The sequence below is a fragment of the Temnothorax curvispinosus genome, unplaced genomic scaffold (assembly GCF_003070985.1).
Source record: "Temnothorax curvispinosus isolate PA1 unplaced genomic scaffold, ASM307098v1 QBEX01004686.1, whole genome shotgun sequence".
Classification (NCBI taxonomy): Eukaryota; Metazoa; Arthropoda; class Insecta; order Hymenoptera; family Formicidae; genus Temnothorax; species Temnothorax curvispinosus.
The window spans coordinates 300337-323480 of record NW_020214466.1 but is presented as its reverse complement, the minus strand read 5'-3'; the positions used below and the strand labels follow the sequence as shown (position 1 = coordinate 323480).

Genomic DNA, 23144 nt, shown 5'->3' with positions numbered 1-23144 from the left:
TGTATCAAACGTGTTTTCAGTTTTATTTCAAAAAGCGGTGTAATTCCTTAAACGCCGTAATTTCTCGAGCGTAATCGTTGCACGCGGCGGACAACAGAATTCGGAGCTGTTAAAATTAGGCGAATTATTATTTTTTTGTTTTGTTACGAAAAGACGTAGGTATGTGTCGCGGATTAATCGTCGCTCGCAAAACGCGGATGATTGTAACGAAGGGAACCGAGGGCGATGCACGCGATACTCGCGCGCCGTTAGCGGCGCACGCCATTTTCGAAAAAAAAATTCCCCGTTGCCGACAAAACGACTCGACGCTCGCGCGGCCGGGCGAATCCTAAAATTCTGCCTTGAAGGGTCGTTAGGTTAACGCGGTGACATCGGAGGTGGTGGGCTGCTCTCGCTGTAATATATCGAATGATGAATCCGCGCATCGCAAACCCATAAAAACCCGTCAGCTCCGGACAGATACGAGATACGCCCTATTACTGTCCACCAACACCCGGGCGCCCCAGCGCCGTCCAGTTCGCAACGGCTAACTAAATTACCAGTTACATTTTTTACTGTCCGATCCCTGGGCGTTTTTTACCATCGTATCGAACGCAATGAAATGCTTCCCTAGGTCGTCGCGGCGGAGCACTGAAAGGCCGGCACCGAAAATGTTCCACGAGCTTTTTCGCGTGCTACGGTAAAACGATAGATTCGAAAAATAAATATGCGCCACCCCGCCCGTAGCGGGCGTAAACGCGCCAAAAAAATATGGCTCGAGATATAAATGCGTGTATTTTCGAAAATTTTCGCGGAGCACTCGCAACACCTGCCCTTAGGCGGTGACATATTTTCTACGGGAATAGGAATAGTTTATTAACGTAATACGATATATATTGTTATATCTTCTCGCTTCCCCCCCCCCCCGCGTCCGCCTGAAGCACATGTGGCCAATGCCACGCGAAGACGCACGCCGAAGTTGCATTGGCGCGTCTTAAAGCTATTACGTAAAACGGGCATGATTATCAGCGAAACGTTTAATTGATGGAATTAGATCTGGTTGTAAGCATTACCAATGCCACGTTGGATACATACATCTATTTAATCGTTGCACGTTATTAAGAGAATATTCCTTAAGTGACTTTAATTGGACGAGGATATAATCGTCGGCTTATTATCCGCAACTGTCTAATTTTCTCGATGACCCCGGTCCCCGAATAACTTTTCCCCTCCATTTTCAAATCAGGTTATCTTGGATACATTTTAACAAATGTATTTAAGCATGAACACACTCGAAATTTCGAGTCCTAGGCTGATGTTATTACCGTGCTTAATCTCTTCTCTCGAGTCGGTTAGATCTGCGAGAGTAAAATGCTCTATCAGAACGACGTCAGTTCGAAAAATAAATGGGACCGCAGTAAAAATCGTAGTAGATCCAGACTCCCTCTAGTTGCTTATAATCTTTTATATTACTCATATATCTGTTACGGGGCTAATAAAATTACGCGAAAAATAATGCCGCATTGCCGATATATCGTAAACGCGCGCGCGACAAATTTTGTGCAAATGCTCAAAACTGCGGAAGAAAAATTTATTAACTGTGAACCGTGCCGTGTGGATCGGGTTCGACCGGGCCAGTCGAGTCGCGATTTTATTTCACGAAGAATTTTATTAGGCGCTCGCAAAATCAGCAATAACTAATATTTTACTATTTGCCGGCTCGGAGCCAAGGGACCGCGGGTTATAAAATAAAATGTTGCGCGCGTTTATGCGACTGTCGGGCCACTCGTTTCGGAAGTGAGACGGTGTAAATTTTACAGTGCGCGGACGATAAACGTGTGCGCGAGATGAAACATGGTCCGAACATTTTTCTTTGCCATCCATTTGCGCGTAAGTTACGTGGTTTATTTTTTTTTACTATCGTTATCTATCCGATCGATATCGTTTTTGAGCTAGGAACGTCTAAACATTAGTTCAGAATAGAAACGTTCATTTTCGAGAGAAAAAATATCGCCACGTCGAACGTAAAAAACGGTTCGGACGAATTGAGAATCTCACCTTCTCGAGTCAACACCTTAATCACATCGTTGGCCCATGAAAAATGCAACAAGGTGAACGTCTACGCTTATGGCGGCTTCCCGGAAGAAGTATGCCGCACGCGGTTAACCTAATTTATGCCAATATCCACCCGGGAAGGTTAAAGCTTGCATCTTGAGAGCCATCAAGTCGTAACAGATAGTCCGTATTCGTGCTTAAGTTATGACCTCGTAGGGCTGACTTTATCCCTCGTAAAAAAGCCTGAACGGTCTTCCGAAACGAGGGAGGGCGCATAATTATTCGACGCGTCGCTCATTCGAGGCCTGGCCCCTTTTAACTTTACTGTCTTTTCGGACATATACACCCATCGAAGGTTTCGCAAAAAACTACGCGCGAGCGACGCGACGATGCGAGAATGGACCTCGCTATCAATGCGCGTGCAAACACGACATCGTAGATAGCGATCGACAACGACCGACCGGCGTCGAATACGTGTTTGTCCTAATATTACGACCCAATTAGCGGGACCATTCGAAATGCGAAGAATTCGGACTAAGCGGAAGGGAAAGGGCTGCGACCAGCCTGATGGCACACCTGCCGCAGCGAGTTTTTTATGATACGTCAAAAAGAAGCACAACTCTTTTTGCATTTCACACGTGCATTTTATATAAAAACTTGTTCTGTGCAAAATAGATTGTTTTGCATGAGGGTATTTGCCGCAAAAAATGCGTGATAAAGATAGACAAGAATAAAGTAGTGATGCAATGTCGTATCAATAGTATCTTCGCTTCTTAAATTAAAACACAAAGTATTACTTTCGGGAAACTTTATACGCATCGGCCGTAATAAATATTATCCCTTCCAGAGGGGTGCGCGCGCGCGTGCGTAATCAGTAAGGCAAGCGTAACTATACGGAGTTATCAAATTGATCAAGCCAAAATAATCTGTGCGAGCGGCCACCTCGGTTATGCGCCATAAACGCAGTGTATGAGCAATACCGCGTGCCACCTAACCATGTATACCTACGAATAAACTATAGCGTCCACGAGGCCACCATCCGTGGGATCGCCAACACAAACGCGGGGAACATAACATAACCCAGTGTCACGCGCAGGACTTTACAACTCTGCCATCTCGTCGTTTCTCCTCCTCCTTCACCCTCGGCTCGGCTCCTCCGTTTCCTCCCTCTATCCCCTTCTTCCTCGTCAGCCATCGAGCACCCTCCATGCCGCCTTTATACCGTCCAAGCGGTTCCCTCTCGATGTTATCTCTTTATCGCCTCATGTAATATCCGGGGTACTCACTGCCGTTCTAAAAATGTGCTCTCGGATTATTTGCGTTTCGCAATGGAAACCGATCGGTTACGCGTGTTGATATTTCCGCGGAAGTATTCTCTCAGCGTTGCTGTGAGAAAATAAGTCTCTCGAGACTATAACAGCCGAGAGGTAGCGGGACGACGGTGTCCACCGCTCCAAGACGAAAAGGAGAACATCAGAGGAATCGAGGAGGGGTGGACGCGAAGTGGAAACAACCTCCTGATACTGGCGGAGAACGAGGAGTTCGCTGAGGAAAAATTTTAGTTCGGAGATTACGGAAAAAGTGAGAAGCGCGGCAGTAAAGAGTCGCCACTCGTCGATGTCTCTACGCGTTAGCGGTATGTAGATATTATTACAAGATTCTAAAAAAGGGCAAATCATCTTCTGGCATATCTGAGGTACATCTTCAAATTAATCGAACTATTAACATCGAAATTTATGACTTTTAGCGAACTTTGTGCGTGATTTACATACAACCGATTGTGTGTATCAAAATGAAACTTAGAGCTTAGATAATAATTACTATATATGGCAGATCGTATTTGGCAGTTATAGTACAATCCACGTAGGCCAATAAACATGATACTTTATATCCTCTTCTCGCCTCCTTTTCGACGTCTTAATATTAAAAACTCGAGAGTTACGTCCAATAACTTTTCTTAATATAAAAGAAGAGAACTTTTAATTGATCAAATAGTAGAATCGGTTAACGCGAATAATAAAACGGGGACCAAAACTGATACGAAGCTCAGCAAGAAACGAAAAGAAAAACGATCGCGAAACGGTTGAGCATGGTAACGCTGCCGAAGAGGCACTGAATATCCGCTGGGTGCTGGCAGATATTACTATAATGCAACTCTGGACATAAACGCGTTTACGACGCGCTGCGTTGTCATTACGCGGCCCCTGCATCGTTCGCCAGTGGCTTTAACTTTATCGGCACCACCACCAATGAGGGGCCCGTCACCGACGATGCCATCGCCGTTACCAGCGTTACCACTACCAGAAACAGCGACCAGCAACAACAGCGTTCCTCTACTGCGCACCGCGCGCGTAAGACCACGGACGTGTGCTGCTCCGAATATTCTCTTCTTAGGCTCTTCCTCCTCCCTCCCTCAGAGAAACACCTGTCTGTCATGCTTTACGGTGGTGCTCGTAAAAATTAATCGTCTATAATTAGAAAAATCGCGAGCGCGGCACGCTGTACCTGTGCCGCCGGCAAACTCGGCGCGAGGTAGGGGAGCTTCTCTGTTTTCGAAGTTCCCGGAGGAACAAAGGTTTTCCGTGCGAATTTTACGACGTTGAATCGCACCGAGTGCAATCGCGACCGCGGTCTTTCTATCTTTCGGCTTATCGCCGCATTGCGTGCGCGGTGTACCGGCTAAGTTTGAGAAAAATGGACATTTTTCGCGATGTCGCACCAAATCCTCCATCATACATTTTACACCGGATTAGATCAATTCACTTGCTTTTCACGTCTATACGCATACTGTGTGGATATATATGTATACATGTACATATATGTACGTTCATATGTAGAACACGCACGACGATGCGCGTGATAAGCCGGAGAAGGACGGCGCTTCCGTGTAATCGTCGCGTCAATGTAACATTATATCAACGTATACGGTATCTACGGGATTCTCTCCCGCACGTATCGCCGGGGTGTTGCGGCAAGGAAGGGTTTAACGATTCGCGTAGCTGCGTCGATTTACGGCCCCTAAAACACATCGAATGCGCTTTATATGTATGTAAATTAGGTCAGGCGTTCTCCGTTCGTGGCCTCCGAACGAAATCCCTGAAACTGACGTTCGCCTCCTCCGTTACACGGCGATACCGGCGGGTGTCCGAGTAAAACTGAGCTCGAAGCGAAATTACGACATTTTGGTCCGCTCCAACCGTATAGGCAGCGAAACGCATAAAGACAAGTACGGGTTGCTCGACCTTCGTCAAAACGTGCGCCGCATATCGGCCTGTAGGCCCGCGAAATCACCGCGCCCCTCGTATAGATGTTCTCATTACTCCGAGTACACCGCACTTTTCGCATGTTGTAATTAATACAAGCATAAGATTGTTTAAGATAACACGCAAAATAATAAATATAAAAACGCAGGTACTTTAGAAAATAAGCTTCATTAAATTTAACACGTTTGTATATAACAGGTTTAACGTGTATTTTTATTTTGTCTTTATTTGTCACACATTTAAGATTGCTAAAGAAGTGACAAAAGTGATGCAAGATCTTTTTATAGAACTCGATGATCTGAAGTGTATATCCTCATTTTTACCTCTAGTTTAGCGCTTGAAAAATTTATATTGGAAAGTGACCAAGATAGTTTATAAAAGAATGAACACACATACAGTGGTTACCACATCAAAGTTTCAAAATGTGCAATGGTTATAGTTGAAATACACTCTAAGTATGATAAGTATGATAAGAAATTGTTCCGTTAGCATTACCGCGAAGTATTCAGAACGCATCCGAGAACTTTGAAGAAACGCGGCTTAATCGGCGCAATAATCATCCCGTCGCTTTCTCTAATTACCACTGTACATGTTTATGGTATTTAGGCATACCGACACTTCTCTCAGGTACGAGGTACGAGATGCAGCCGGCGATGCTGTTCCCGCGTTGCGTTTCTTTTGCGAAATCGCGGCATTTAGCTGGCAATAAATTCTAACAATGCCGCTCGACTCGCGCATCTCCATCTCGACAAAGAAAGCGCGAATTTTGATTTGCGAGCGTCGGATCGTCAGTAATTTCAGTAATAGCTTACTCGTCCCCGGAGCGAACGGTCGTACTGGCAAAGTAGATACCCGCCGCTCAAAGTAACCACTTTCCAAGCAACCGCTCCTTCGTGGTAACTTCATAAAAGAGCCCCCCCGCGTTCAGATGATTCCCTATAAAACAGTATATCTCAATTCTCGAGGCACCGGCACTTGCACTCGTATAAGCCCTCGCGAATATAACTGGTGTTCCTGAAAGCTCTTTCACTCCTGTGCGTGAATGAGTTCCGTTCCTTGTGAGAGGAAACAATGAAAGTTTCACAACGTGCCTGTGAACTGTCAAACTGAATATACTTTTGTATCGTGGAAACTTTGTTACAATCATCTCGTCCAATAATTCTCTCTGCTTCTCTCCCCCCCCTCTCTCTCTCTCTCTCAAGACATAGTTTCATTAGTACCATCAATGGATTGAACAAAACGTACGTTTACTAAAATAAACAGCTATCACTTTTATTTTGTATTGAATTCCTATAAACAAATATTTACAAGTTCTACAACATCGCACAAATTATAGATTAGAAGGTCGATTCTTCTTGCTTTAAAAAATTTAGTTCCGCGTTCTTTAATTAAACCTGTGGTGATAACGGCGTGGAATTAAATACTCTCTTATGAGTTTAGCATGCGTCGGCATTGGCGTCGGAGGAAACAGTCGGCAAACTTTATGAGCACCCAGTACAACTTGAACGAGAATAGCACGTTCTATAAAGGTTTGAGCGCCGCTGCCTACGTAGGTTGCAGTTTGAACTATAAAACGACGTAAATTATGGCCGCGGATTGCAATATTATGAGGCTATATACGCACGTTTAATGATCGAAGCTACCGGGGAGGGAAGCGCGGTTAAATATTGTCCGGAAGCGGTGCGAAGGTACGAGCTGACTCGTCTTCAACCGAGTCTAGCAAGTATTGACCGGTCGGTCGCACGCTATGTAGCATAAGCATTGGGATCACTGAAAATAACGAGAATAGGGATGAATAATGGAATGAACATCTTTAAGAGCGCCCGAATGTCGATTGAACGAGGACAAAATTAACGCGGGCCGTCAACCAAATATTGCGTGAAATAAATGCATTAAGCCTGGTAATAATTGACACCTGCTTAAAACAATGACGCAATCGGGTGAAACTGAGCCGAATTACGCAAAACATTCTACAAAATATTTGTTATAAGTGATAGTAGTTAAAGTTGTGAAGAATATCAGTTAAAAGTTAAATAATTCTTTAAAACTAACTTCTTTAGTTTTCGACTAATTATATCGATGTGCGTTAATTGCATAAGTTTGCCTGCGACCAATTAATATGTAAAAAACCCGTCAAACAGAATTGCGCAAAGTAAATGTGTTATATGTATAAACTTAAAATTAATTCAAGCTATATAAAATTTAGGTATTTGAACTGCTTTGTACGTGTAGAATAATAGGATAATATCTGTTTCTCTAAACTCAGCCGTTGAACAAAAAGATTCCACATCAGTTTAAAATTTCGCAGTGAAGCATCACACCGGACGTCTTCAGATCACGTTCTTTGTCTCTTCTTGCAAAGAGAGAGATGCGGGTAACCCTGTTTATCATTTACAAGTGTAATACACGTTTTTATCCCTATAACTTACTGCGTTATATAAATTACTATATTATTATTAAGTCTTAATGTAATAACACTATAATAGAGCAAATGCATGCTAGCCGTTGCCTAGATTGCTGCAGAAAAATTTGTCTACAAATTTTTAATATTTTTGACAAACTTTTGCACTGTCTTTGCACCAGACAGCAAAACTGTCGAAGAAAAGACAGCCATCATGAATATTCAAAAATAAAGAATAAGTCATAAATTCGAAATGTTTTGGAGGCACCGAGAGAGGGACCGGTAATTCAATACCATCGTAAAAAGGAAGCACAGCAAATGTAAAAGGAATACCCCAACTTCGACGATGTCCCACGAAGTTCGTGCTTCGTGAAATCTTCCGCTGCGGTGTGAAAAAGTCTCTTGATCGGAAGTGGGTATCGAAAGGATACCACAATGTTGCTATACGGTTATTATCCAACAATGAGGTGCGAAATTATCGGTCAGTGGGGAAACGATCACAAAGAAATGTTCCTTTAGATAGCTCCGTCCGAAATACCTGCCTTGTACACGGCGCTCATCTCCGAGCATTATCTTCGTCGAACACCTGCTAACGCTTCTTCTCGCGCAGTTGGAGGCGACATAAGAAAACAATTTTGAGAATAATCTCCCGCCATTCATTACGTGGTCACGCGAAGAAGAAGTTCTTCCGCCAGAAGCGTGGATACTTCTTTTTTCTGCTTCATCTTCGTCTTGCGGCCCGTACTGCATCCGCTGCGCATATAAAGAAAGTCGAACATGCGAGGATCTTATATATATATATATTCGTGACAATATTCATAACATTCAACTTGATCGTCGCCATGGGTCATTATTTCGTCCGTTCCGACTCATCCTGGCGCCTCTATTCTTACTCGTCTTCATTCTCCTCTCGGATCGGTTGTTTCTTCGTGTTTTCCTACACGGTCGGGCCGCGGCGCGGCGGCGATTCTTAAGAGAGCGATCACGCGAGCAACTTTGTTGTCGGGGCCTTTCGCATTAATTAGCCCTTGCAAAATTTCGCGGCCCCGTACGATGCTCCGGGAGAGGTGGGACGTAGCTGGACGAATGGTGGCGAGGGTCCAGGGTTTATACTTCTGGGAAGATGGTCGTAAAGACCGCTTGGCTTCACTGGCTCTGTTATTAGCCATGTTGCTGCGACTTAAAGCGAGCAAGGCTCCGGGAAGGATACTGACAGGGCCCTGGGGATATAATCGCGCTTTACCTTTCACCCGGGAGGAAGATCTGACTAATCTTCCTGGCTTGCTACTACAGAGACTAGGTACGTGTTTTATTTCAATGCGAGTGGTTGCACTTGGCCGAAAATCGATTGGCGAACATCTATTTCGCTGCTAGTGACGTACGTTAATTAAATGAACATGATATTGCTACCATTTGCGACAAATTATGATTTTACAATCGTGCAAATATTTAGATAATTAAATGTAAGATTGAGAAAACACATAAATAAAACAAGATATATGTAAAGCAACAGAAGTTTCCAGTGAAAGAATTTGATTCAAGGAAATTACTGTTCAAATTGTGTTTCTAGGATATCTTTGCTTCGAGGATATCTTTGATCGTCAATCACCAAAATAATTTAATAAATGAATGCAAAGAAATCTTTTGTTTGATATTCGTGAAACGAAAACTTGGAGGTGAGAAGTGGCGCACGACCGATGTCCCCTCACGCGAGCAAAAGGGGGAAAGGTAGGTGCGCGCGAGGGCAATCCCGACGGGACAGAGAAGTTTTACGCGGGGATTATCAGGAAGCGAAGCGAACGCCCATGAATACGGAGATCCTCCGATAAAAGGACGAAAAAAGAGACGACGGCGGTGGAGCTGAAAGGAAAAAGACGGAACAGCACGCGAGTGGAGGAACAAAGAGAAAGAGAAAGAGAGAGAAAGAGAGCCGGGAAAGAGTTGGTAACCCAGTGCCGCCAGGAGAGTGCCAGAGCAATGTAGTCGACCACGAATGAGCGTACCAACGGATGGAGAGGCAACACTTTGTAGTTTTAATCGATCCGGTGGGACGGGGGAGAAAGACGAAGCACCCTAGCACGGGGGATGAGTCGGCGGCGTGTGGAGGAAGAGCGAGGGAGACCGTCGGAAGGCGGGAGAAGGACAGGCACGTTCGCAGGAAGTGGGACGAGTGTCGCTGATGCGGTGCGAGCGAGAGGGACGCGGGAAAGCGGGAAAGCGGGATAGAAGGAACAGGGCGAGAGAGTAGAGACCCACATCCTGCCGACTCCTACAACTTCAACCACCAGCTGGCTACACTCCTGCCTCCACGGGGACGAGTTATATGTGAAAAGCACGTGGACCTTCGGGTGGAAGAAGGATGGCTGTATTCATTCATTTCCTCGTATATTTCGTGTAAGAGACTTTCCCTTCTTCTACGTCGATGCTCGACGTACACGCTCGTTGAGGAAAAAGGACGGGCGCGATACACGCGTTGAATTTCATTGACCCCCATTGAGTGATAATATGACTCGATACATCCGTATATTAATCGTTTCGTTCTTATAAAGTCCTTTCAGTAATGCTTCTTGAAATCGAAAAGATTAAAGGAAGATTAAAGAATTAAGAATCATAGTTATTTAAGATTATCATTTGGCTATATATCTATAATATTTATGCTAAATCTATACGCTAAGTTTAGCATTTGTCTATGCTCAATTTTAAAATGATATACAATGTTCCAAATGCTATATTCATTATTATTAATCTTACAGTGATTTTGTCAAAAATAGCAAACATGATTGTTCATTGCATTAGTTATAGAGGAATATAAATAACTCGCATTATTTATTCTGACAATATTCAAATCTCAAAATTAATACGCTTCATTTCAAACTAGTACGTTTCATTTTAAGCTAACCGCTTTACCTATATCTATATAATCATACTATGCAACATGATATATAAATAGATTAATGTTTTGATCTAGCGGTTTGCAATTTACTGAGCAAATGAACGAAAAGTTTGCCATTAGATTAGATCTTTTTAGAATATAATTATTAATTCTGCTTGGTAATTGATACAGGAACCAACCAATTTTTAAATAACTCTATTAGATAACTATATTAAATTATAATTTATTTAAACAAGTAATAGAAGTTGCGGAAAAAATTTTAAGAACAAATGAACTGATTTTTAAAAATAAAACCATCGTTCGAATCGTGTCTAAGGATCGAATCACGCCGGAATATGATCGGGGTCGACGTCAGAGAAATTGAGGGGAGAGCATTAAAACACCGAGGGACGGTGTCAGTGGCGTCGGCCTCGGCGAGGGCGGCACGTAGGCAGGAAAGGGGTAAAATTCTATCTTAATAAACGCACCCTTCCAGCTCGTGCAGCGTGTAACTTCGTACGCCTACAGTTTTGTACGCGTCGGAATGGATTTGTAATCGAATCATGTCAAGTGATTTCGCTCTGATTTGGAATTAAGAACGGAACTAGAATTTATAACATTCGATATCGAAATAGAACGAATTAAACGAAATAAATCGAAATTAGTGAAAAATAATGCAGAAATTAAGTGCGCAGAAATAATTCTAATCCTTTCATGTGTCACTAAAAATATAAATCTTCCAAACATACCTATTACATTTTTTAATCATAATTTTGCAATATACTTAATTTACCTAAGCCTATAAAAAAAGCTTAATAAAGCTTAATATGATATTAAAATATTATTGTTGTCAAAATGACATTTATACATTGTTTGGAAATTACTTATACAGCAGACGTAATTTTTTAGTTAAATCGTAAGCAACATTAAAACGCACTTCTTGCATTTTATCTGCATAAATCTTACTGAAAACAGTATACTTAATATAAAAATCTCATATTAACCCAGCGTCATTAAAATTTTATAGCCGTGGTACCTTGTAGTCACCACATCAAAGGATTGAATGCGCAAGAATGTCGTGTCCCCCGACGCATTTGTAATTATCTATAAAAGTTAATAACCGCATGATTTAAATGATAGAGTTATTTGGTTGATATAAAGTAATCCAAAGTTCGTAATTACGTGACAGGAATTGATGTAGAAATAAACTGCTATTTTTCCGCGATACGTACCTATCATGTGTTAGGATTCTGTCAAAATTCTACGAGTATCCTCATCCATCTTAAGCAACGATTGAAGTGACATGGCCGTCATCGTCGTCGAGATCACACTAATTTCCGTGATAGGACTAAAGATTAAATTTATAGATTAATATTACAATAAAATGCACTTGTTATCACATTGTTATCAATACGGTTATGCGCCCATTACATCCAATATCTCAAAGGGAAAGAAGAAAGAAAGTAGATGCGTCAATCATCTTCGATGTGCATTTAATTCAAGTTAGCGCAATTTTTACTCAAGGCAGCAACTAGACAGTAAATTTATTTAATAAATAGTCGCGAAATCTATGAATACGAAACGAATCGCGTAAATCTTCCTTCTTGTAATTCAATGACTTATAGCACTACGTGAATACGTGAAAGAAATATTTCTTTTTTTCTAGAGGCTTTATTTAAATATAAAATATTTTATAGAAGTATTAAAGAAAAGATCATTAATTGAAGACGTTCTAATTGCAAAACTATTGCGTGTATTTGGAATGGAATGTTATAGTAATTCTTAAAAAGCGTTTCATGTCTTTATAATTTATGTTTATACACATAAATGATGAGTTTTTCTTATACCTTAATCATAATAGGAAAAAATTCTACATTATAACTTGTACGTTAAGTTTTTCTTATAAATAGTACCACGACTGGTTAGCGAACGTTTACGTATAAAAACTCTTCTATTTTTATTAAACATTACCGATCACAAAATATAAGTTTTTAGAGTCAAAAGCGCATTATTTTTTCAATTTTTTCTTACAACGTATAACGTCGCTGACGAAGCGTTCTCCAATGTTACCAGCGACTTTCTTACCGCTCAACAATCCAACAGACAGCACTGATACTGGAGTATCTCTTAATTCCACCGATTAGTCCTTAAAATCACACCGCTACCTACGTGCCGATCATCTTCTTTCCTCCCTGAGCAGACTCTCCGGAGTCCGTATCAGTCCTCGGTGCCGATCGCTCCTCCCGGGCATCCCCGCCGGCGAACTCACCAGCCCCGTCGGGCTGATTTGCATCACGGTTACGAGCTCGTTCGAGCTCGTGGTGGTTATATTACAGAGCGAGCGAGATGGGTACACAGTGGAAAAACAGAGACGGACAGAGGTACCTCTCGCGGCTGTACCACCCCCAAAGTGCATCGCGGGAGGCAGCTCGGACACTCATAACAATCATAACAACGGGATCTCGCGAGTAACTCGCGGACCACCTCCGCGCATCGGTACCGCCCATCGTACCGCCTCCATTACCCCTTCTACGACGACTATCCACCAGGCGGGAGAGCCGTCACGGCGGGCTGTTCTTCCCTCGGTTGTACGCCGGGGCCACTACGCAGCCAGACTGCGGACCGTCAGGGTTCAGGTCCGAGTTTTCGCGTCGAGCTCTAATCGCGCAACGTGCACGACCACGCTGCCCGAGCAAGAACACGAAGAAGAGTGAATCGACCGCCTTCTCCGAGACACTGAACCCGCGTGGGATCGGGATCGTCGTCCGCAGTGCCGATTGCGGAAGAATCTTACTTGAGATCGGAAAGCTCGAGCTGATCGCCAGAAGAGGAATCAGACGGGATCGAATGATCGACGCCTCCTTCGCAAGGATCATTCACAACGTGTTGGTGAAAAGCTATAGTGTTTGTGGGCCAGAGAGTGATAAGGGAGTTTAAACTTGCAGCTGCGTGCGCCGATTTGTCCGGCCTATCAGCACGTGGCCGCAGGGGTGGGACTTCTTTCGATGCGCCTCGCGGGACAGCTATAAGCGCGGTAAACTCTGTGACAGTTGGCCAGTGAAACGTGCGATCGGATAATTGTCGGTCGGAGAAGTTGACTCTGTTGACAGTTGCGTCGCTCCGAGAGCAGCTATTTTAAAATTACGGTGGCCGTGACGATCGCTCCGATCTGCTTCGCGTTTGCCGAATGTGAATTAGGAGTAAATGCATGGAAACGTTGAGTCGCGACAAGTGCGTAGGACAGATGAAACGAAATTAATCAAACGGCGACTGAAGGACTCGACGATATTAGCGTGAGTGTCAGGACCGATCTACCGGCCTCGACAAAAAAAACGCAAGTCCTCGGATAGGATACATGCCGTTAAACAGAAGAAAGCGATGAAACGAGTACTATGGCTCTAATAAGCTTCTAATTATCGCGACAGGTGCGCTGATAATTACGACGCGCGCGTGATCATCACGTGGACACGTCAGTGTTTTTCAACATAAAATTACACGTTACGGACAATAACTACGAAGTGCATGGTTTGACGCGCGTAAATAGAATAATTAAAAGTACATTACACAGGAAAGCGTGTTATCTGCCGGTTATCTGTCCGGTGACGTAGAGCATCCCGTGTTAGGGATCGAACTTGGTGAAATATCGTTTCGTCAAAAAAAAAAAACACTCTTGTCATCTAGAAAACAGTTCGAAAGTCGAAAGTTTTCAAAACATTCGGTCGCCTTTCGAGTTTCTTTCAATTACGAATATCGCCTTAGGCGATATACGAGAAACGAAGAGGTGGGATCAATCGAGTAGTGTTTTATGAAGCAGCGGGCAATTAACTGTTTGCTTCTTGATCGCTCCTAATTACTCGCAATTACCCGTTGTAATTAAGTAGGCTGATGTCACCGGCGGCCGATGTATCAGTGAATCGTCCGTTTCTCGACGTCGATCCGCTACTCCTCCCAGAACGACCTGTTAATATTCGCCGTAGGAAAATTACCGGAAGATCGTGAAACTCGCGAGCGAGGTGAGGTGGCGGCAGAAGGAGGATCTCTCGAAGGGAATTAAGACGGATCAGCCGGGTATAAACGCGGCATCGGCGAAGGAACGAGGGCAAGACAAACGGCTTGATCGGCGAACGGAGATCGGTACGACCGCGACGGAATTGCACCGTGGCGGAGATAAATAACAACCGCTAAATAAATCCGCGTCAGGACGACGTCCCAAATACATCAGTCACAGATCGCCTCAGGTGAGTGTCAGGCACGAGTTCGCTCCTGCTTATTATAAGCCCAGGCTAATCTCGGTAATTAGACGGTTCTTCTAAATGCGCGCCCGGTCGGCTGCACGTGTGTAGTCTCACATTCGCACACCGATTAGTCGCGTGTACGGACGCGCCTGCGCATGTTACCACATGCACGCGCGTTTAGATCGACCTCGGGAACAGGCACGGGAATGGAAATTAATTAATTTCACATTTTACGTATTTCATGTCATAATTTTAAGAGGCAATTAACAAACAATTGGATAAGATCTTTTAAAATGACAGAATCTTTTCTTTTCTTGCGCTTTTTTGTTAATCTCTAATATTTATTGTTAGTATATTAAATTTGATATTGATAAAAGCTGGATAAATGTTATGATTCCGATCATGTTAAAACTGAGAAATTATTAGTAGAAAAAAGGAGGGAGAAGTCAACTCTGAGCTCTGTTGTGCGTATATTCACATGTGGCAATTGCGTGCCTCGTGAGCGATAATTGTTGGCTCGATATCATTAAGTTAATCTCGGTAATTAAGGAAGTTCCTCTCCCAAAGCTTGGTCACGCGGGAATTCTGCTGGCAGGGGATCGAAAACAGCGTTTCCTTCTCTACGCTTCACTTCAACTCGGTGATAATTTCATCCAGATACTTAGCTACGTACTAATAATTAGCGCGATAATTATGCGCGCCCGCGTATACTCGCGTCTACGTCAAGTGTGTGACCTGGAAATGCTAATTAAGGGATCGGCCGAGCACGTAAACGTAATGCGGCCGTGTAGGATTCTTTCAGTCCTCACTGTCTTTTGTGCAGAAATGCGGAGAAATATCATGTGCTGGATATTGTATCAGATACGACTCATAGTACAGTACGAGTAATTATCATGATTAACAGGAGTGTAATGTAAGCTATTTTTAAGATGGCCGATATAATATTGTCATTTATTCCGAATGCATATAATTGTTAAGATGTTGAAAATAAAAGCTAAGTTTATAATTCAAATTTATTTATAATAAATTTACTTTGAGAGGAATATGTAATAGAATTCGGAAATATATGACTAATTAATTAATAATAATTTTATGAGATTTAGCGAAGAAACTTATCGTTTCTCTTTTTATATCTAAAAGTTAGTGGTGTTTCGTAAAGGAAACTATATTGATATCGTCAAAGCAGTAATATATTGTGCGATGAGACAATCGCTGGGAAAATAACTCATTTTACATCAACTGTATAAGAAATAATGTTATTTATCGGCAATCTGAGCATAAGGCTGCGTCAAGTATATAAATTCGATAATCAAAGTTTGCACAAGAGTCAAATTCAATAGCGAATTTACCAATGGTTTATAAGTAATGAGTTCACAATAGATTTTTACATATCCCTATTACTTATATCTACGTCTCAATATCGTTCTTCCTTTTCTCTTGCGAAAAAATATTTATAATATTTTTGAACCCGCACGAACGTTTTCGATCGAACGATATATGTTGTTGGCAGATATATTTGTGATTAAACGGCAATATTGAATACGTTGAATACATCGCGTTCATCTCCCCGACCATATGACCGGAGAGGTAAACAGGAGCACGTGTTGGTGGCGTGACTACGAGTGACGGCGTGAGCTCTGGGGGTGGAGAGGAGGCAGAAGCAGAGGATGGAGGAAGGAGGGGGTGATAGTGGTGGACGGGAAGGGTGACGAGGGTGGAAAATCAGTGTGAGCTGCCCGAGGGTAGGAGAGTTCTTTGCTTGCCGCCTCGGGAACACGGGAGGGTTGTGACGAGAGAGAGGGTTGGAGGAGTTGGAAGAGAGGGAGACCGGGAAATTCTAGCCACCGAAAGTGGAAGCGAGATAGTCGAGGTTGGCCAAGCGAATCATTGTCGGTGGGAATAGACGCGGAGAGTTGAAAGCAGAAAATCCCAAAGGAAACACTTGACTCGCGATATCGTTGGAGTTTGGCGCGTTGAAATCGACACAAAGAAAGCAAGGCGTTTCATCTCGACTAAACGATGTCGAATTTTAGCGAGAGACTTTGTTTTAAGCTTTCTACTTATTATGCTCAATGTCGTAAAAAATGAGAAATATTAAACAATTTTTTATGACAGTCCATCGTTATGTCGACATTTCTCTTTTAATTAAATGTTAGAAAATTAGTTGAGAGAAAGATCAAAAGCAATTGTTTTATTGTCGCGCTTAAATTATTAATTACTTATTATTATGGAGAAAAGATCAGCGAGAATTTTCTTTGTTGCAAATTTAATTCGAGAGAATCATAATCAGAGATCGCTAGGATCACTATATTTGTTGTCGAGGTCAAGAAAACGAATCCCCTTCTTATATCTTTTCGTCGCATCCCTCTCTTTGTGTGTGTTCTCTCTCCTTCTCTTTTCCTTTTCTCTCTTTCCTCTTATTCTCACCACCCTTGGCTCCCGCTCTCGTTGGCTTCCCCATTCAAGACTTCCCCTTCACCCGGTTCAACCCCTGCCGACAATCCGGCGCACGATAACATTTCGTTCTACAACTTTACCCACTTCCAGTTCGCTTTACAGTCGCGCTATTCTGTTTTCCGCCCGAGAATCTTCATCGATTATCGACTCGGAAATCATTCCGGGTAAGAAAAAAGTTTCGCTGCAAACTCGGCGTGTCAAGTGTGAGGCGTTACGCTTAATCCATCATTTCGCGTGCTGCTTCTTAACAGTAACGATTATTTGTTGCTTGTATAAATTGCAAGTATACTACGAAATTTCTTTTAACCCTATCTCTGTCGAGATTCTTTATGCATGTCGCAAAAGAAAAGTCGAGCTCTTTATTTTCGCAAATACTACATTATTCGTCGACGACAAAGAAATTGCTATAAAAAACTTGATTCTACATTATATCGAATTATATTACTTGCGTGGAATACGTTAATGACTTAACAAATTTTGCGGCGTAAAAAAAACAGTAACGTTGCTTTGTTACTCCGAAATTTCCCCGCCGGTATATTTATGATTGGCCTTTGCAACATTGTAGAAAGAACGCAACGTGTGCGCGAGCTCATTAATTCTAATAATTCATGAAGAAACACGCACGCACGTAATAGCTCGGAGCGGCTTACGATTTGACGGATAGAGAGTTGCCTCAGCCCTCTCGTGTTTTTAAATGTCGGCTAAATTATATTCTGATATTTTAATAGACCTAATTTACATGTAAAACCACTTTCAAAATCATTCTGTCTCCAACACGCTACCAGCGTTTCCTTTTGCAAACGAGGAGAAAATACCAACGAATCAAAAAAGCTTTTTGTAATCCTTCAAGTGACCGTTTCATCCATATTCTTCTTTCTCTGTTCTTTGAAAATTACAATATAATTTTCTCTACTGTACAACAAGGTTTAACTTGATTTGTCTTTTAATAGCTAAGAATAAAATTAAACGATTTTAAGAGCAAGAATGTGCATTTGTCTGCAAGTAATCGAGAGCGTTTCTAGTGTGGAACGGTTAGCCTATAAGAATGAGAAAAAGGGATCCAATGAACCGGGTAGCGTGTTTTTGGAGCCAGATGTTAATTCCGACAACTCAGCGTGAGCCACGAGAAGACGGTTTAGTACGTAAATACATCTTCAGCAGGGGGTGCCATTATAATGGGCATATGCGGTTAAAGTTCTATTTGTGGTAATTCGGAGTTTAATGCACTCGGGGGCTCTGATTTAGCCAGCGCGAGCTGACACTTTTTTTATCCGGCAGAACCTCAACGACGCTGGCGCCGTAAAGCGTAAAATATTCTTCCTGCGCCTCCGACGATACGGTCGCGCGGAGACATTAGGCATCTTTCTTGCGTCGCGATGCCAAGTTTTAGCGTAAAGTGATATCTTCTTATCAAACTCGTATACGATGTCGGAGAGAGCGTGAGTATCGTTTCTTGAATAAAGCCGCATTTTTAATTCAAGTAACACGAATTAATAATAGACGTTCGTCATTGTCAGAACCTTTTTGCGCATACAATTCTATTTCCGTGCGCTGAACTCGTTTCTGTGTACGGGATTAGCTTTCGCTTCGATTATACATCTCAAAAAAGAATTTCGCCGGAATAATGTAAAATGTTTGTAACAGCAGAAATTCCGACGAGGGCGTAAAATATCGCGTCTTGGATAACGCGTGTTGATGCCGAACCCCTTCGGCGCCGATTTATGGGCACTCTCGCGCCCGCCGATGCGATGCGCGCGTTACGCGTTCCACGCACACACGCTCTTACGGCCACGTATACTCCGAAACCGGGAGCGTCAATCTCGACGAAGCGTTCGCACAGTCGCATTAACGGCGCGCTGTTCAGTTTAATCCTTGCGTTTCGTGACTCGGGACAAAGCCCCTCGGATTTCTGACAGAATGGTATCGCACGAAACGGCCATTACCTTAGCCGATATGCCTATGTACGTACGCGAGTTAAAGGTCGATGCGAATTAACCAACACGGATGCGGCCGGGATTCTTTGTACGCTCGCCTTAATTATGCTCGCTCGTGCTGGTGAAGCGAAACTGCTATACAGAAGGGTAGCACGAAGCGGTTTAATCTATCGTACGCTTATTATATTGCATTTATTGCTCGATCGTAGCAAACCGGCGCGAGTATCCATCGGGGTAATCCGAATCGACCGTACACGAGCACGTTCACGTACGCGCGCGCGCGCGCGCGAGAGAGAGTTCCTTTCTTACTTCTCTTTAGCGTTAATGCACGGTTAGACGCCACAAAGCCACGATTATGCCTTGCCCATTAGGGCGTCCGGTCGATTACGGGATCGTGAAAAAAAAAAAGACTCGGCAAGGACAATGTCGCGATGGGCGGTTGCCAACTGGTCCCGCTGGGATCTTTTTATTGACGGTGTTTTAAGTAGGAGGGTCGCCCACGCCACACGCTCTTTTATCGTGTTGTTCACCCTCTTAACCATATCAATGAACACAAACCGAAGATTCTTTTTTTGGACTTTCTTTTTATTTTTAATAAATCTCATCTGATGTTGATTGCTCCGAAATTACAGCTATATGGTAGAGAAGTTGCCAAGAGTTTAGATTAGACAAATGTGATATCTCCAGAGGATTCCCGATCTCTCTACGTCACCGCGTTTCAAGAAACGAAACTGGAAGGAAATACCGACGCGCAATTTGCGGGCTCGGGAAAGCGAAAAGCTCTCGACGAATAGACTCGTACCAGGAAATCGAAAGCGCGAGGCATCATCAGTGCTACGAAGAAACGGTCAGTGGTTCGTTGCATGCGTGGCCATATGGCGATTATCCGCATCCAGTTATTTATAGCGACGACTCGAACACGACGCGCCGCACGCAAAGCGTACACCCCCCAGACACGCAGCATCCGCGATTCGTGCGTCGCGTCGCGCGTGAATTGGACCGGGCCTAGAATTCTAAAACCGCCGTCTTGGCGGTCGGGAGTCGGCCTCGTAAATCGCGACCGCCTCGGAGGCTTCTCTCGGTGGTTTATACACACCTCCGTAGCCCGGAGCAGCGTCGTATCAAGAGGAGAATGTCGGCGGCTACGTGGAAACTAGCTGCTGGCCAGAGGCGCCCGGTTGTTTCTAAACCCACCTTATCTACTGGCCCCTATAATAAGCCGCGATTTGAGACCATATATCCCCCGCCCGCACATGCTCCGAGAGGTCCGCTCACACTCATACATTCTCATCGCGCACTAGGTAGCTACCCGCGAACCCTGAACGGCGCGGCGTGTACGGCGTTCACTATACCACGAAGCGCTTGCAATTACAAGCTGGTCAACATATAATTATCCCCAATGACCATAAATTACTGGATTTTTATGCGCAACATTCTTAATTACCCTTTGAATTAACATCAATCAACCCCTTAATTGCACGCTGCCGCTGACGCTGCTTCCACGTCGTCGTCGTCGTTGTCGTCGTCGACGATGTCGGCTATAGAACTATAGTGCGAAATGGCGATGTGTGCCGCGGGCTAAGAGCAGGACGCGGAAGAAAGACGCGGGCTGACTGGCGTGAGAAAAAGCGAGAGGGAGGAACGTAAGGGAACACGAATCTGACAAAATCAGGAAACGGTGGGTGTCGCCCGAAGGCAACCCTCCCGAGGGGTGGATGACTGCCAATCCTCGAGAATCTTCTCACACGGTAGGAATGAACGCATCGCGTCGTATCGCGTCGCGTCGCGTCTGATAGTCTGATCGGACGACAGCATCGTGCGTAACGCGCCCATTTTAATTGCCTTCGGAGATCCTCGAGTGATTCTCATATCAATCGCCTTGGCGTATTAATCGCACGTCCTATTACACAGACTTTCACCGTTTATTCAGCGAGTGATTACCACCGGAGAAGCCGGCGAAAGAGGTGCGATACGATGCGAAAGGAGATTTATTTTATCGTTCCGAAGAACAACTTCCGAAGAACCATCATACGGAAGAGTTTTGGATCTTTTTTTTTATCCAGAGTAATTTGGATGGAACATAAAATATTGCCTGTATGTGGAATGCCCGATTTAAGTTATATGTCGAATATCTTGCAGAAGAACCCTGCGGGTAGCCTCTTCCCTTTTTCGAAAGATTTATGCGATCTCGATCGTGAGTAACGCATTTTTCAAGGTCGCACGACGAAGGGTACCAATTTTCAAACGGTCGGCCATGGTGACGTTTGAACGATCGCGCTATAATCACTCGCGATATCTTCGTCCGGTTAAGAATTCCTCTTCTATTTCACAAATCACGAACCGTGAGGGCGATGCGATACGCTAATGAAACCGCACTCTCATTAAAGCATCCAAATCGACGATACTAATTGGCTAGCTTTCGGAATACCCGGCATTAGACCTCAGGACGCGATATAATAATCGCTGCGGACGAATTCGGTTTGGACAGCCGGTGGTTAAAGCGTCTAGTAATTTCACGGGCGCAGCCCTACAGCGATTAATATGATTCCGACGGAAATTAATGACTGCAAACGGAAAAAAGATAGGTTGCATATAGTCCTGCTCCGGTGGCGTGGAGATAGAATGGCCGAAAAAATGTTCAGATATTAAATACTCTGCGATTTTTTTTATACATGTATAAAGTAAGATTTTATGTTGTTATGAAGATTAAAAATCTTCGAGTGTAATTAATTCCGATGTACTCGCGTAATATTAACTTCTTCGTTAAAAAATATTACACCTGAGGATGAAATTACCGCATGAAAATTTTGTCTTTGAGACGGACATCTCAATGAGAATTTACCTTCAGACCTTCAATCCATTTATCGACAGTCGCTCCCAAGGCACAAGAATCGAATAATGCTTATTAATCAGCTTAATTAGCAGCAAAGCTCCTTGTTGCACGTTGCGTAAATAAATTAATTCCTCATAGCGATGATCGATGCGATCTCTTCGCCTAGCTGCGGTGCCTGCATACTGGCCTGGCTTATTTTGCCGTTTTAATTGATACGAGACAAATACGGCGACCGTTAGAGTATAATTATTTTGTCTTTCCACAATATTACATACAGGTTATTGTTGATTATCATGATATAACATGTAAATGCATATAGAAGTGATTTTTATATTAAAAAATTATTACGTATATTTAAAATATTATATTATCTAATTAGTATGTTTATATAAACTTTGTTATAAGAAATTAAGAGATCGTATTGTATGCGAGAGAAAAGTACTTTTTAGAAATTGGGAGATATATATTGGAAAGAAAACTTTTCTTTCTATCTTAAAATAAATATTTTATTTCTATTTCTGTTAAAAGAAAAAAAATATATTAAAAGGATTAGTTTACTTTGTTGGGGAAATTTGCATTATTTCGAATTTGTGGATGTTCCAGATGACTTTGCTTGCTCGATGAAGTGAAAACAGTAAAACGCGAAAACAGGTGGACATTGTCGAGCGGACGCAGAGATAAATCTTGGTCATTTTTCTCGCTTTTTGGTCCGTGAAGGATGGTATAAATCACTTTAAGTTCAAAGCCATAGCAATCGGCGGCAGTCTGCGGTTTCGTCAGAGAGAGAGAGAGAAAGAGAGACGCGTGTTTCTCTCGATCTCGCTCAATCATTTCGGGCATCTTGAAGAAGTTTTCGCAATTGTCGCTAAGCAGACACCGCGCGACGCGGGCACGTCAGGACACCCCATATTTATAAGGGAACAGGCGACATTAACACCAGAGTTTGCACTTGGTGAGCGGTCTATTTGGTACCCAACGACCTAACGCTTTTATTATAAACACGCCGCCGTTTTAAAGCACGGCATCAAATATTTTTACGATGGCCATTATAAAACGCCTTTTATGAGGAACAAAGTAGCTCGCAGGCAGGAGGTGTTTTCTCGCCCTTTGACAAT

At 43.2% G+C, this 23144-nt stretch overlaps 1 protein-coding gene across 4 annotated transcripts in view; it reads left to right on the top strand.

Moving 5' to 3' along the window:
• Positions 1-23144, top strand: part of LOC112453773 (POU domain, class 6, transcription factor 1) — a 158462-nt gene that overhangs the window by 24443 nt on the left and 110875 nt on the right. For 3 of the 4 annotated variants that reach the window (XM_025014697.1, XM_025014696.1, XM_025014694.1), the window contains exon 1: positions 13167-14808. The exons of the other annotated variant lie outside the window; for it this stretch is intronic. The gene's annotated coding sequence lies outside the window, so the exon portion shown is untranslated. Of the gene's footprint in view, positions 1-13166; positions 14809-23144 lie in introns of those variants that run through there. 4 annotated transcript variants of the gene reach the window in all.